This window comes from Siphateles boraxobius, unplaced genomic scaffold (genome assembly GCF_051911475.1).
Source record: "Siphateles boraxobius isolate OS27281-9 unplaced genomic scaffold, OSU_SipBor_1 17, whole genome shotgun sequence".
Lineage (NCBI taxonomy): Eukaryota > Metazoa > Chordata > Actinopteri > Cypriniformes > Leuciscidae > Siphateles > Siphateles boraxobius.
The window spans coordinates 9,064,404-9,079,534 of NW_027508777.1; the positions used below are offsets into that span (position 1 = coordinate 9,064,404).

At 45.1% G+C, this 15,131-nt stretch overlaps 1 protein-coding gene and 1 long non-coding RNA gene across 3 annotated transcripts in view; both read left to right on the forward strand.

Annotated features, from left to right (window-relative positions):
* Window positions 1-1,022: 1,022 nt before the first annotated feature.
* Window positions 1,023-15,131, forward strand: part of synpo2b (synaptopodin 2b) — a 35,748-nt gene continuing 21,639 nt past the window's right edge. For both annotated transcript variants that reach the window (XM_077232422.1, XM_077232421.1), the window contains exon 1: window positions 1,023-1,101. The gene's annotated coding sequence lies outside the window, so the exon portion shown is untranslated. The remainder of the gene's footprint in view (window positions 1,102-15,131) is intronic.
* LOC143740163 (uncharacterized) lies at window positions 7,710-14,344 on the forward strand. Its single transcript, XR_013204782.1, has 5 exons — window positions 7,710-7,900; window positions 8,001-8,097; window positions 13,332-13,354; window positions 13,513-13,576; window positions 13,790-14,344. It is a non-coding gene; the product is annotated as an uncharacterized LOC143740163 (long non-coding RNA).

A 15,131-nucleotide genomic window follows, 5' to 3' on the forward strand; every position in this document is an offset into this window, starting at 1 on the left:
ATGCACCTGAGAAACAAGCACGCAGCCATCTTTAGAATATTGTCTTTGAACTTCCGTTTCTCTCGGTCGCTCTGTGTATTTCAATGGCATCGCTGTCGAGGAGTAATTAACTGGTGAAGTGGATTTACTTATTGTAAAGGTAACAAAAGTTATCATGAGCATTGTAATGTTTAAAGCAGATGTCTTAACAAATGTCAGTAGACTGGGAAATATTTTGAAACGAGTTGTTCATTCATAAATATGTAAGATCGCAGTGAAAAAAACAGAAGGCAAAAGACAAAGAGCGCCGCGCTGTAAAGGGTACATAAGGTCTATAGATATATTAACTAAATTAATAACTTTTAATACAACAGAACCATCACTGAACTTACTTAAGCTGGACTAAGACACTATTTTCTTCTAGATTTGCTGTACAGCCAAAACAAACTCTGTTGCATTATTTTTTCTGTTATCACTGTAAAGCTGCTTTGAAACAATCTGTAATGTAAAAAGCGCTATATAAAGGTGACTTGACTTGTAATATGGGGAAATCAAGCAATGAATATTTGCTTGCAATAGCAAGGCAATTTATATTATACTGTATATTCAATGTTTTTATGGATGTCCATGTGAGTGATGTCTATACTACAACGGAAGCTATTTGTGTTCATGGATCCATTGTGGAGAAACAGAAAGTGTTATCAAGCATCAAGAGCCCTACCAAGCATCTCTCTGGTCACTTAAATGATGGTTCTATCAGCATATTTTGATGTGAGAGAGCAACTGAACTCCCCATTCTCACACTGAAGAGACTGATATGGACCCTTCTCAAAGTACCTGCCTCCCCATATCTGAACACGACAACAAACTCAAGTGGAAAATCCTCTTCTACTTTAGGTTCTCATATAACCCAGAGATCTTGAAGCAGGAACTTTTTGATTCCTTGTAAACTAAAGGGAAAAAGGCTGAAGAAGAGGAGGAGACAGGAGAGGATGAGGAGGAGGAGGGAGAGGTGTTCAACCTCCTTGTATGTTAAGTGGGTGCTGAGCAGGCAGAGTGGTGGGGCACTGGCTCCTTGAAGGAAACCGACCAGACTCAGCAGACACCAAGCAAGAAAGGAACGTAAGACAAATCTTCTCCAAATCTGTCCTTCAGTGGCTGTCTTTGTCTATATCTGTTTGTGTTTTTCTTTTTCTTCCCCTCTCCAATGATGGTTATTATTCAACTGTTATCTAATGTTATGTAATGAAAGAAATTTTAAATAATTTGTAATTTAATGCATTATATACTGAACCTTGCATACCTCTAATAGGGTGAATATAATTATAACAATATTAAATATTAATTAAAAGTATATTTGTAACTTGATAATTTGGCTGGTTTGTAAGGTACTTGCTTGCATGAGCATGTCTTGACTGTTAAAGTGCCTGGACAGAAATAACCAACCAATTCTGAAATAGGGTTTTCACACTGGGCTTCTCTTGCTATACTAGGCAACGTATCGTCTGATTATGCTGATATTTCATAAACTTACAGAAATTTCCTCACAGACTGAAACACTCAAGCATTGTTCGGTTTTGCTGTTGGATGTGGAGAGCTGTCTAATATGCACTTAGAACACTGCAGAAAGTGAATTTAGTTCAATTTAGATTTTTTTTTTTCTTAAATTGATCATCATTTGTCAATACTGTTAATGGTTTGGATGGATGAGGCACGCCATATGCTTAAACAGCATTTTAGAGCTTCTTAAATAATAGTGCAATAGTGCAGTTGTCCTCAAGGCACTGGTTTGATAGCCACCAGCATGTGTCTGTAGAGATTTGTCATACGATCCCTTGGTGAGGAGCCCTGACTCCATTAAATGGTGGAACCCCTCCCCCCCCACCTCTCCCCCCTCCTCTCTCTTTTACTTGCTATTTTACTTACTCACTTGTTCCCTTCATAGTCCTTCCACCCCACCTCAGTGTTAGCAGTAGCACTGACACAGTTTGCACAGATAAGCACTTTAGCTAAGGGGTTTTATGACCTCTTGCAATGTTTGTTAACCTAAAAAAGCTTTCGGAAAGTCAGGGTGCTTTGGACTAAATATAATGTTAGAAGGCTAAATGTCAGCATTAGAAAATTATATATATGTATATATATATATATATATATATATATATTTTTTTTTTTACAGTCACAAAGTCGTGAAGATAGATTTTCTCAATTTTCTCCAGAACAACTTGAGACATTGCCTTGTGCTTTTTTTTTTAAAGCTGTATTAATGCAGTCAGAATTGTTTTGATTTAAATGTGTCTGATAAGAGACAAAATTGGTGGAATAGGTTGTTTGCAGTCACATGACTGTGTTGACGCGTGAAATTCAGATGGAGGGCAGGAAGTGAAGAACGCGAAATGGACGAGATGGAGGAAAGTCCATACTGTACTACTTTAGACGCTATTACAAGAGAAATATATAAACCAAAAATCGAAACATATGTTGGACGTGATCCTTACGTTATGAAGAGGACCGATTTTCAACTGAATTGAAAGATTTGCCTGCCATTGAGGCGGTAGATATCAGCAACTACCTCGTCTCACAGACATACTTTGACTTTACAAAGTTCAAAGACTGGTATGTTGCACAAACAGACACATAAGCTGTATTAACTCAGCTTTGATGAAGTGATCACTGACACACACGGGCATTTTCCCATTCGGCTCCTCCCGACCGCAGACGTAGGTTTGCAAGGCAATTTTTCCGATGTTTTTCTGTCAATTTCTTGTATTTTCCCCCTTATGAACAACAAATTTTGGCACACAACAAAAACTCCTCGTGGTTTGATCGCTTTGAGGAACCATAAACGACGCAAAACATAGGCATTTTGAGTTTGTTATAGGGATTCCTAAATATAAAAAAATCACTTCCTGCCCTCCATCTATATGTATCGCCATGGCAACGCAGTGAAGTGACGTCATGTGAAAACAAACTATACGGCAATTCAGAATGTTTGTAAACAATAGGCACCAAGATACTTCCGGGTGGCAGAACGCGAGCGGCTTCTACTGACCAACTGAAGAGATCCAGCTGGCTACTGTAAACGGTTACATTATAAAATCATTGTTGTTGATCAAAGTTGAAACGATGGCGAAAACGTGTTGTGTTTGGGGTTGCGCCGCCAGATATACAGCAAAAGGTGTAGGGTTTATCGATTTCCTTCAGAAAAAAGTAAATCTATCCAGCGGAACCTGTGGGTGATGAGGTTAAAGCGAGTGGACGTCGTCAAAAGTAGTGCATGTTGTCTTCTTTGCGCTTCCCGGCCCGACACATTAACTGTAATTATGATCCCGATTTAAACCCAACCATTTTTAATACGTGGGTCGTTATAACTGACGTTCTCAACTACTTTCTATGTTACTTTTTCCCGCACGCAACATTTATGTTTTGTCCTGCTCCCGCCCGCAAATAGACTTTTTTTCTGTAGCCTACCTCCAAATGCTTTCAAGTTAGCCTACGTGTCGGCATCATACACATCAGCATAAAATGCTCCTGATTAATTATTTGTTATTAAATAATAACACACAAACCACTGTTATAACATCAAGCAAGCAGATACTGCGTGCATGGTTTGGCATGACTGAATGCGCTCAAAGTGTGAGCTCTCTTAATAATTCCTAAAAAGCTGACATCAGTTCATCGCGATCTCACACATCTCTGTTATTATCAATGAAGCTGACTGCACAATGAATCTTTCATAATATATACACTTTGTTTGTTATAATTAGAGGATTTGCCAGCATACAGAATTCAGCTCTGAACAAAAAGTCAGTTTTGAGCAGTGAGGGGAGACTATCTTAGATGCTTCTGATTGGCCATTGCGTTCAAGAAATCAACACATATGTCTGTGATTGGCTACATCGCTCAACGCTGCAAACATGTTATAAAAAGAAACTCAGGCCTGTAAATCATTTCTATTTTGTTTTAGTTGTTCTTGTTGCTTTTCTGCAACAGATGAATAAAAATGTATTAGTTTTTATATGTTTTATTCATAGATATTTCTAGTTTGCGGGAGTTCCGCAAATCGTTTTACTCTCCCGCAACCCGCACACACAGAGTGAGTGCATTCCGCCCGCGCTCGCACTCGGCGATCAAATCTAGTCCCGCGTCGCACTCTTTTGCGTTCGGAGTGCATGTTTCTAGATCAAAGAATCTAAGCTCTAATGATCATGTTAATTATGTCTGAATTTCCACCACGTCTGTTTTTTAAATCAACTGTTGAAATGTAGATTAGACTACTGCCGACGGTGTGTCTCCCTTCCATGCAATTTACTAGTGTTGCCATAGGAACGCTTCGGCTTTTGCCACCCGGAAGAACGTCCTCAGGTTACGACTGTAACCCTTGTTCCCTGAGAAAGGGAACGAGGACTGCGTCGATTGACACTTTGGGGGGACGCCCCTCAGCGTAGCACCTCTGAAGTATGAATGAAACTAAGCCAATCTCTGATTGGTGTTGCGTCATGACGTAATGTGTGACGGCATACAAGCGGAAGCTATAAAGGACGCCGGCACACATGAGATGTCAGCTTCTGTGATGAAGCAAGCACTCCCAGGCAGGGGAAGGCGTGGCGAAGGGACGCAGTCCTCGTTCCCTTTCTCAGGGAACAAGGGTTACAGTCGTAACCCGAGGACGTTCCCTTTCGAGGGAACTCGGACTGCGTCGATTGACACTTTGGGGGAACGAGTACCCACTATGCCACAACGCGCCCTGCCTGTCCTAGTGTGAAGCTGCTCACAGGCACACATAGGACGAGAGCACGAGAGTGCCAGGTGTTGACGGAATGTCCAGGCTATAGAACCTAATAAAGGTATGAGGGGTGGCCCATCCAGCTGCATCGCAGACATCCTGGATTCGGGCCCCCGCGAGAAGGGCTCTAGAGGACGCCATGCCTCTGGTTGAATGAGCCCTCACGGCCAAAGGTGAAAGCAAACTGCGCACCTGGTAGGCCAAAGAAATAGCATGAACAATCCAGTTGCTGAGGGCCTGTTTGGAGGCGGGAAGACCCTTCTTGGGCGACCCGAAACACACCAGCAACTGGTCCGACTTCCGCCATGAAGAGGACCATACTCGGGCCGGCCACAATGGGGCTACCAGCAGTAGACTGATCCCGTCACGACGGACCCTCTCTAGAACTCCCGGGAGCAGAGCGTTCGGGGAAAATGCATACAGACACAGCCTCGGCCACGTCTGCACCATGGCATCCAACCCCAGCGGGGCTGGATGAGTGAGGGAAAACCACAGTGGACAGTGGGTCGTCTCTCGAGACGCGAATAGGTCCACTTCCACTGGGCCGAACCTCTGAGATATTGACTCCACCACCTCGGGGTGGAGTCTCCATTCCCCTGGCCTCAGCCCCTGTCTCGACAGGATGTCTGCTCCCTGATTTTGACGCTCTGGGATGTATGTTGCTCTTAAAGATAACAGCTTCCCCTGGGACCACAGGAGGATCTGATGCACCAGTCTGCATAGAGGGCGAGACCTCAGACCCCCCTGATGGTTTATATAGGCCACAACCGACAAATTGTCTGACCTCACAAGGACATGATGACCTTTGAGGTCCAGCAGGAAGCTCCTCAGAGCTCGGAGCACCGCCAACATCTCCAGGCAGTTTATGTGCCAGGAGGAATGATGGTCCTGCCATAGGCCTGTCGTAAAGCGGCCGTCCATGACCGCGCCCCAGCCCGTGAGGGAGGCGTCTGTCGAAACGGTTTTCCGGCAACATGATGCTCCCAACACCAGAAACCAAGCTTTTTCCACATAGATAGGGAACGAAGGCATCTGCGCGTAACCCTGATCATGCGGAACGGGTCCCCACTCGGGGAGAACCCCTTGGTTTTCAACCACCACTGGAGGGCCCAAACAGAGAGCGCTTTGCTGAAGAACAAAAAGCTGACATCTCATGTGTGCCGGCGTCCTTTATAGCTTCCGCTTGTATGCCGTCACACATTACGTCATGACGCAACACCAATCAGAGATTGGCTTAGTTTCATTCATACTTCAGAGGCGCTACGCTGAGGGGCGTTCCCCCCAAAGTGTAAATCGACGCAGTCCGAGTTCCCTCGAAAGGGAACGTCTATTAGTGTTGTGACGTCTTGGTGAATTGTCGTATTAATTTTAAATTAGTGAATTAAAAATGATTAGACCGAAAGTTAGAGTTTCAACTAACCCAGCTAACAATGTTCTACTGAGGCTTGTGTGAGGCTTGTTTTTAAGGATTTATTGAGTTAAACAGAGAGATTTATCATTGTAAGCTAATAGACGATAAAAGACCTCACTTAATTTAAATGTTTTTATCTAAACTGCACTTCAATAAAACAATATAATATTGAAATTTCATGATAGTACATTATCTTATCAATACTTCGAAATAATACTTAGTGTCTAAACACAGTATGGAAATTACATATGAGATAACTTATGCAAATTTCAAGGTGCACTATGGCCACATACACAAATGTTAGGAGTGACAACCACATTCAAAGGGTTAGTTCACCCAAAAAATAAAATTCTGTCGTTAATTACTCACCCTCATGTTGTTCCAACCCCGTAAGACTTTCGTCTTGAATCGTTGAATAAAGTTGTTATTTTTGGGGGGATTTGCGCACAAAAAGTATTTTCGTCGCTTGATAAACTAAGGTTGAGCCACTGCAGTCACTTGGACTATTTTAACAATGTTTTTACTAACTTTTCTGGGCCAGCAGAATGAAATTACATAGACGCCTATGATGGAGTGAGCCAGCTCTCAGATTTCATCAAAAAATATCTTAAATTGTGTTCCGAAGATGAACGAAAGTCTAACGGGTTTGGAATAACATGAGGTTGAGTAATTACTGACAGAATTTTCATTTTTGGGTGAACTAGCCCTTTAAATATGGGAGCGAAACCCCTAAATTAGAGTTCCCTTTCGAGGGAATGACACTTTGGGGAACGCCCTTAGCGTAACGCATCTGAAGTATGAATGAAACTAATCCAATCCTGATTGGTGTTTCGTCATGACGTTACACGTGACGGTATACACGGAAGCTACAAAGCGACGCTGGCACACAACAGAGTTAGCTTTTTGCTCTTCAGCAAGCGCTCTGTGTCAAACTGTCAGTCCTATTTGGTGTTGTTTGTCCCATAAGAATTGTCCTAAATAAAGGTCTGCATTCTGCATTCTGGCTCGGATCTCGCGTTTGCCGAGGCAGCGCGTTGATACGGGTCTACTCTGAAATAAAGATTCTGTGACTGGGATCTTGCGTTGTCGAGGCAGCGCGTAGATTAAATGTCTGCGTTGCAATACAGAATCTATAGTGGCTCGGATCTCGTGTTTGCCGAGGCAGCGCGTTGATTACGGGTCTACTCTGCAATAAAGATTCTGTGACTTGATCTCGCGTTGTCGAGGCAGCGCGTAGATTAAAGCTCGTACATTGCAATACAGAATCTAATGGCTCGGATCTCGCGTTTGCCGAGGCAGCGCGTAGATTACGGGTCTACTTTGCAATAAAGATTCTGTGTGTGTGTGAGGCATGAACAGTCAGCTCCTGAGAGTGCTGGCTGTGTTCAATGAGAAATATCTCGACGCGCATAGCCGTGCGTTTTCAGGTGTTTCAGTCTCGCGCCCTTTGACCCAGACAGCACGTTCAGTCTTACAACGTTGGCAATTAGAGGGCACCAGCGGCAAAGTATCGGAAGGGGTTTTCCCCTGCACACCAGAAAAACTTAGGTGGGTAAACTATCGGTGGGATGGGTCTACAGCCACTCTAATTCATGCACACTCCGGAGATCGGCAGAGGAACCGCGAGGAACCATTTTGCCGATCCCGCTTCTTTTTTTCTACAAATGCTGCTGGCTACTAGATCTACGCAACCAGGTCCACATCAAGCCGGCGATGTAAAGGCGAAAGTATGTTGAGCTTGTGTAGATCCGTATGCAACAATTTGTTTTATATGATGATAATACCCAACAAACAAACAAAAGTAAATATTGCCTTTTTTTAACCAAGGGGGCGTTTAGGTGGCGCGTGCAGTGCACGTTTTTATGCACGTGATCAAGTCTACACAAAAGCATCGCCTCGGTAGCAACGGACTCTCTTGTGATCAGTAAGTTATGCTTATCCATTTCAAACACACAATTTTCAGGCCAGTATGTGATTATTTTGTTCTGTGTAACTTGTTACTTATTTTTTTATTGAAAAATATTCTTTTGTTAGAAAAACATTGAGTTCCGCTTCGAACGGTCACTTCGTATTGCGTAGCTATACGCAGTGGGGAAACTCCTTTTCCTCGATTTACTGAAGCCTATGTGTAAAACGCATTTGCAGCTGCACAGCTAGCACACTGAGCGTCTGGCCCGCTCATAGGCTGTGCTGCAGCAACTGCACATCCAATGGCGCAGGCGACTCTGACGTGCGACCAATGATCTAGCCCAACGTCAGAGCCCACCGAGGGGGCGTGGCCTAGCCTATATAGACCCCCGAATTAGCCATTATAGCAGATTTTTACTCCTTCAGCGACAGTACACATGTCCCTGAGCTTTCTACTGTTATTCGCCGTCGCACAAGCCTTTTCAGCCTGAGTGAGCTTCTCTTCAGCAGACTTCGCCTGCACGCCGTTGACTCCTGATGCCGTCTCACCTGTGGCTATCCGGCGACAGCCTTTTGTTCGAAAGCTTTGTGTTTTATTTCAGATGCCTCGTTCAGCCTGCGCCACGTGCGGAGGCCGTCTGCACGAGGCAGACCAACACTCGAGCTGCATTTCCTGCCTGGGGATCGACCACGCGGAGAATGCACTCTCTGCCGGCGGATGTGTAGCCTGCGAAAGCATGCCTATCTCCGTGCTGCGCAATCGGCTAGCTATCTCTCGAGACGGCGATGCCCCATCAGCCACGCTGTCTATTCCAAGGAAGAAGAAGCGTCGCAGCCAACGGCAACCGGAGGGTATGGAAGTTGGTGAACGCATGCCGGCCGCGTTCCCACGTGCTTCACTTTCTCCTACTCGGACGACATCACTGGTACTGTTGGTAGGAGACCAGCACCCTCCCCCCCACGTGGAGGGCCTCGTCTCCTTCGGCGGATCTCTCGAGTGCAACGACAGCCTGTCCATCGCCGCTTCGGAGGATGAGTGGCCGGACTCTCTCGACCCTGTCACCGCTTCTCAGTCTGTGGCTAGTGGTTCAGCGACCAGGACAAACTCCGACGCCGAAATGCTTCGGATCCTGACGAAGTCTGTTGCGGACCTCGAGCTAGAGTGGACCACGCCCGAGGAGCCGCCGCGTAGTCGGCTGGATGGATGGTTCCTGTCCTTTGCAAACAAACGCCGTTTTCACGGCGCCCCAAATAAAGCACAAAAAGAGCATGTTTCACAATCACAACACACAGGTTCACGGTCCCCCTTCACTAGGTGGCCCCCTTCCAGTTGTAACACTGACTTCCCCCTGGGCAAAAGCCTGTATAGTCAGTCAAAGACTCAGCATGTGCACAAATCATATTATAAGGGTATCAGGTCCCCCTATGTTAGGCGGCCCGTCCCATTCAGTGTGTCATGCCCTAGCCACACGGGCCATGGCCTGGCAAGCCATCCCCGGTGTGTCGAGTTGGGTTATAAACACTATAAAGCGAGGCTACTTGCTCCAATTCGCTCGCAGACCCCCGAAATTCCAGGCAGTTATCGAGACGTCAGTGAGAAGCAGCGTGGGTCACGTGCTACGCACCGAAGTTCAGAATTTATTAGCAAAAGGAGCGATAGAGTCAGTCCCTCCCGCGCTAATGTATTCGGGGTTTTACAGCCGCTATTTTCTAATTCCAAAGAAAGACGGCGGACTCAGACCCATACTAGATCTGAGACATTTGAACAAGGCTCTCGCGAGACGGCCTTTCAAAATGATAACACTCAAACAAATTCTCGCGCAAGTTCGCCCGGGCGATTGGTTTGTTACAATGGATCTGAAAGATGCGTATTTTACTTATTCAGATCGACCCTTGTCTCAGGCCATTCTTGAGATTCGCCTTCGAGGGGAGTGCATATCAATACACCGTTCTGCCGTTCGGTCTGTCCCTGGCACCCCGCACATTAACAAAATGTATGGATTCAGCGCTCTCCCCACTGAAAAGTCAGGGAGTGCGCGTGCTGAATTATCTCGATGACTGGCTGGTGCTGGCGCAGTCGAGAGACGAACTGATAGTTCACAGGGATTTGATTCTCAGACATCTAAAATACCTGGGGCTCAAAATCAATGTGACCAAGAGCAAACTGACCCCCAGCCAGACTGTTGTCTTTCTGGGCACAGTTTTAGACTCGGTGAAAATGAAAGCGCGGCTCACTCAAGAGCGCGCGCTCTCTATACAGACACTGGCGGCTGCATTCAGGGCGCGCGAGTGCGCGCCTCTGAAGAAATTTCAGAAACTGCTTGGTCTAATGGCAGCTGCATCGTCAGTACTTCACTTGGGATTACTGCGCATGCGCCCGCTGCAGCCCTGGCTGAAATGCCGTGTGCCAACCCATGCATGGCAGTCAAACAGCCTGCACATTATGGTGAATCACGGGTGTTTAAGAACACTGATTCCCTGGCGGGCACAGGACTGGTACCACATGGGGGTGACCATGGGGGTAGTTTCCAGGAGGAAGGTTGTTTTTACAGACGCGTCCAACCTAGGTTGGGGAGCACTGCACGAGGGCAAGCCTGCCTCCGGCCTCTGGTCGAGCACGGAGCAGAGCTTACATATCAATTGTCTGGAAATGAAAGCAGTTGGTTTGGCCCTGAAAGCTTTTCTGTCAAACATCAGGGGTCACCACGTCCTAGTCCATACGGACAATATGTCAGTGGTGGCCTAAATAAATCGCCAGGGTGGCATCAGGTCAGGCAACCTGCATGCTATGGCGAGGGAACTCCTCCTGTGGGCACAAGCCAGTCTGAGCTCTCTGAGAGCAACGCTCCCCTAAGCGAGTGGTCCCTGAACCCTCAGACGGTCAGTCTGATATGGGAGATGTTTGGCGAGGCCAAAGTCGACCTTTTCGCCTCGAGAGCAAACACCCACTGCAGGGTGTTCTTCTCGAAGAACAGGGACGCGCTGGCTCATCCCTGGCCCAGCTGCCCCTTTATGCTTTTCCCCCCGTTTCGATGATCCCACAGGTCATCGAATGGGTCAGGGAGAGCGGATGCCCAGTCCTTCTGGTGGCTCCTCTCTGGAAATCCAGACCGTGGTTTCCGGAGCTGGTTCAGTTGTCAGACACGATCCCCTGGCCTGTTCCAATGAGGAAGGATCTCCTCACACAGGCCAAAGGAACGATATGGCAGCCCCAACCCGATTTATGGGCCCTCCATGTGTGGCCCCTAAACGGGTACCCGGGGACCTTCCTGACAGAATCTTGAGCACTATCTCTGAAGCAAGGTCCTTAGGGCCCTGAAGGGACCGCCTTTCGAGCCGCTCCAGTCGGTTGATCTAAAACCACTCTCGCTGAAGACTTCTCTCCTGTTGGCATTGGTATCTATCAAGCGAGTGGGAGATCTGCAGGCTCTCTCTGTGAGTCCTGCATGTTTGGAGTTTGGGAAGGATGACTCCAGAATCATTCTCAAACCTAGGCATGGGTACGTACCCAAGGTGCTCTCAACGCCGTTTAGAGCACAAGTTATTACGCTATCAGCCCTTCCCCCTTCGGCTGAGGATGGGGAGGTTAATCTTCTCTGCCCTGTCAGGGCGCTGAGAATCTATCTGGAGCGTTCTGCGTCTTTTAGACAGTCAGAACAGCTGTTTGTCTGCTTTGGTGGCCGATCTAAGGGTGATCCAGTCACGAAGCAAAGACTGTCTAGATGGATAGTGGATGCCATTTCTATGGCCTATACATCAGTGGGTCAGGTTTGCCCTATAGGTGTCAAGGCCCACTCGACTAGAGGCATGGCCTCGTCATGGGCTTGGTCATCGGGTTTTCCCATTCAAGATATTTGTGAGGCGGCCGACTGGTCCTCGCCTTCCACATTTATGAAGTTCTATAATATGGAGGTGCCTTTACCTGCAGGCGAAGGTACTTTCGGTATGATTAAGACCCGACGGTGTCTGGTCTTGTCTACAAAGATTACTGTGCATAATCATATACATATATATATATATAACCCGCTTAGGCCGCTTAGGCCGACAGTGTCTGGTCTGTTATGTATATAAATATATTTTTTGGGTTCTGGCTTGTTCTGTTAGCTGTTAGGTCCTGAGTTGCAGGGCAACCAGTTACTTAGGGTGCGGCGTTTTGCATGGCGTCCCCACTGCGTATAGCTACACAATACGAAGTGACCGTCCGAAAGGGAACTACTCGGTTACTATCGTAACCTCAGTTCCCTGAGAGAGGGAACGAGTATTGCGTAGCCGGCAGCACTATAGTAACTGGTGAAGTTGTCGCTTCAGTCGTATAAACCTGCTATAATGGCTAATTCGGGGGTCTATATAGGATAGGCCACGACCCCTTGGTGGGCTCTGACGTTGGGCTAGCTCATTGGTCGCACATCAGAGTCGCCCGCGCCATTGGATGTGCAGTTGCTGCAGCACAGCCTATGAGCGGGCCAGACGCTCAGTGTGCTAGCTGTGCAGCTGCAAATGCGTTTTACATATAGGCTTCAGTAAATCGAGGAAAAGGAGTTTCCCCACTGCGTATAGCTACGCAATACTCGTTCCCTCTCTCAGGGAACTGAGGTTACGATAGTAACCGAGTAGTTTTCTGAGAAATGTTTTCGATAAACGGATGACAGAAATTGGCCCCGGAGGATTTTTTAGACTTGGTTAGTTGTTATTAACTTGTTGACTTTAGTTACTGACTGTTAACAGTATGTTCGCGTATTAAATATTTTCAGTGAGTTATTTTAGACAGTATTTATACACATGAGGGGAACTCGTTTTTTCTCTTTCAGTCTGAGGAGAGGTAAGTTAACATTAAACAGCCAGGTTAAACTAATAAACGGTCATAAAATTGACGGACTGTCTTTTTTCCTCACAAAAATTACATATGTCCTTTTATAATAATAACTTACCTTAATAATAACCCTTACACTCTGAAGGCATTTTTAATGATTTTGTCTAAGTGACATGCTTAAAATTAAAGGCAGCTCTTTTGTTGTGCGTCTCTATGTCAACGTTAATTTTAGTCGACCTGTCAATCAAAGAGCTCAGTTTAGTAGGCCTACAAGCGCATCTGTAGACTGTAGACAGTCCGACAAAGAAGTGGTTATGAAGTTGTAAAGTGATAGTAAGTGAAGTAAGTGTTTTTGGACACACACCAATTCATCAAACATAGCCTTTATTAACCTTTGTAATGTAAACAAAATAGAATAATTGTCTTTCCTGTTTTTTCAGTGGTCGATTTTCATCTGATTTTTGTAAGTGATCAATCTAGAAGTCATCCTACAGTTCTGATTTGCCATGTTCTTAAGATACTGGTTTAGTCAATAAAGATAAATTAAAACAGAGTGCATATTAATTAAAGGGATTTGTAATATATTTTACTCCTTTTTATGCTTCTTCTTTTTCTCAACAGGAGCTACATACACCCCAAAGGCTCTTTTCAGGGCCATTTTACACAGTGGCTTTGCCTTTGTACAGTAAGTATGTGTTTTAATTAACCTCAAAGACAAAGTTATTAACCTAAAGACTTCTCAAAGACTTCTTTTAATGATGTAAATTCCCAATTGTCGACTTTTGTGCACTATATCGGACATTTTTCAATCGTTATTGATAAAGATGTATCATTGATGTGCAAGAAAAGCAGAAACCGAACTGTGTGTAACCAGCATTAATGTATTTTTCCATTTAAGTGATTACATCAGTTAATGAGGACCTTCTTCTAACTGAATGTAATTTTCCGTAAAATATGTGATGCATTGGGTCTTTAAACTTGTGGCTGTAAGCGCACTTGATAAGTTTGAGAACAAAAAGCCTACTTCCTGTTTGGCAGTTTCACCATCGAATTTTATCATTTCATAGTGACAACTGTTAATTGGCAGCAGGAAGCCGAATATGAAGGGCTGGGCTCTCCTGAACGTAAGCTATTTAGCATGCAGATGGAGAACACACTGAGACAGGCACACACACACACACACACACACACACACACACACACACACACACACACACACACACACACACACACACACACACACACACACACACACACACACACACACACACACACACACACACACACACTCACACACACACACACACACACACACACAATACACAGCACACACAGCACAGTCGTATACAAAATAGGGAATGACAAAAATGACAGAAAAAGTTTGAGAACCACTGCTGTGGGGTCACTGGTTTAGCTCTGTTACTTGGACCTGGGTGATACTGTTCTTTGTGTAACGGGCCTTTTTCTGTATTTCCTTGTGCCACAAGATGATTGGGAGCAAGACACACCCAGTGATGAAGGTATAGAGGGAATGCACGTGACGTCACCGTTGGCCGGAGTGACTGCGGTTACGCCCACAAGTGGCAAAAAGACTGAGCGGCAGCATTGGTTTTCAGCGTGAATGCTGCGGAAAAACACACAAAACGCGTCTAAAACGGGAAAGAGCTTTGAGACTGACTGTACAACTAGATTTGACAAGAAATATGAGGTATATTTTTACAGACTACCTAAAGCTACAGAACAGAGAAGCAAATAGATTGCTGCAATTCATAGAAACAACTGGACTCCAGGCAGCGATAAGGTGGATTTGCAGTTATCATTTTTGTGTCAATATGCTGAATTTAGAGGTAAAATCATTCTCTATATATTGTATTGATATATATTGCAGTGACAACTCATCAATCAAATATTTACCAGTGTATATTCTGTATAATTTGACATTTTTAAATAAACACTGACAAAAAACTATACAAGTTTTAAGTCTAGACGATATGATGTTATATATAACATTGATATAAGTGATCTCCTGAATTTAGACCTGCCTATATTGTATTTATATAAAGCGTACACAGGCAAATTTGCTGTATGTATTTCCCTGGTGTCGAAATCAGGCACATATAAATGTCAGGAAACACGATTCCTGGCTGCATGTTAATATCCATGGATCACTGGATCTTTAGTAAGTTGTAAGGAACACTATATTGAGTCCAATCTTTAGTTTAAACTGATAATCGTTTGTT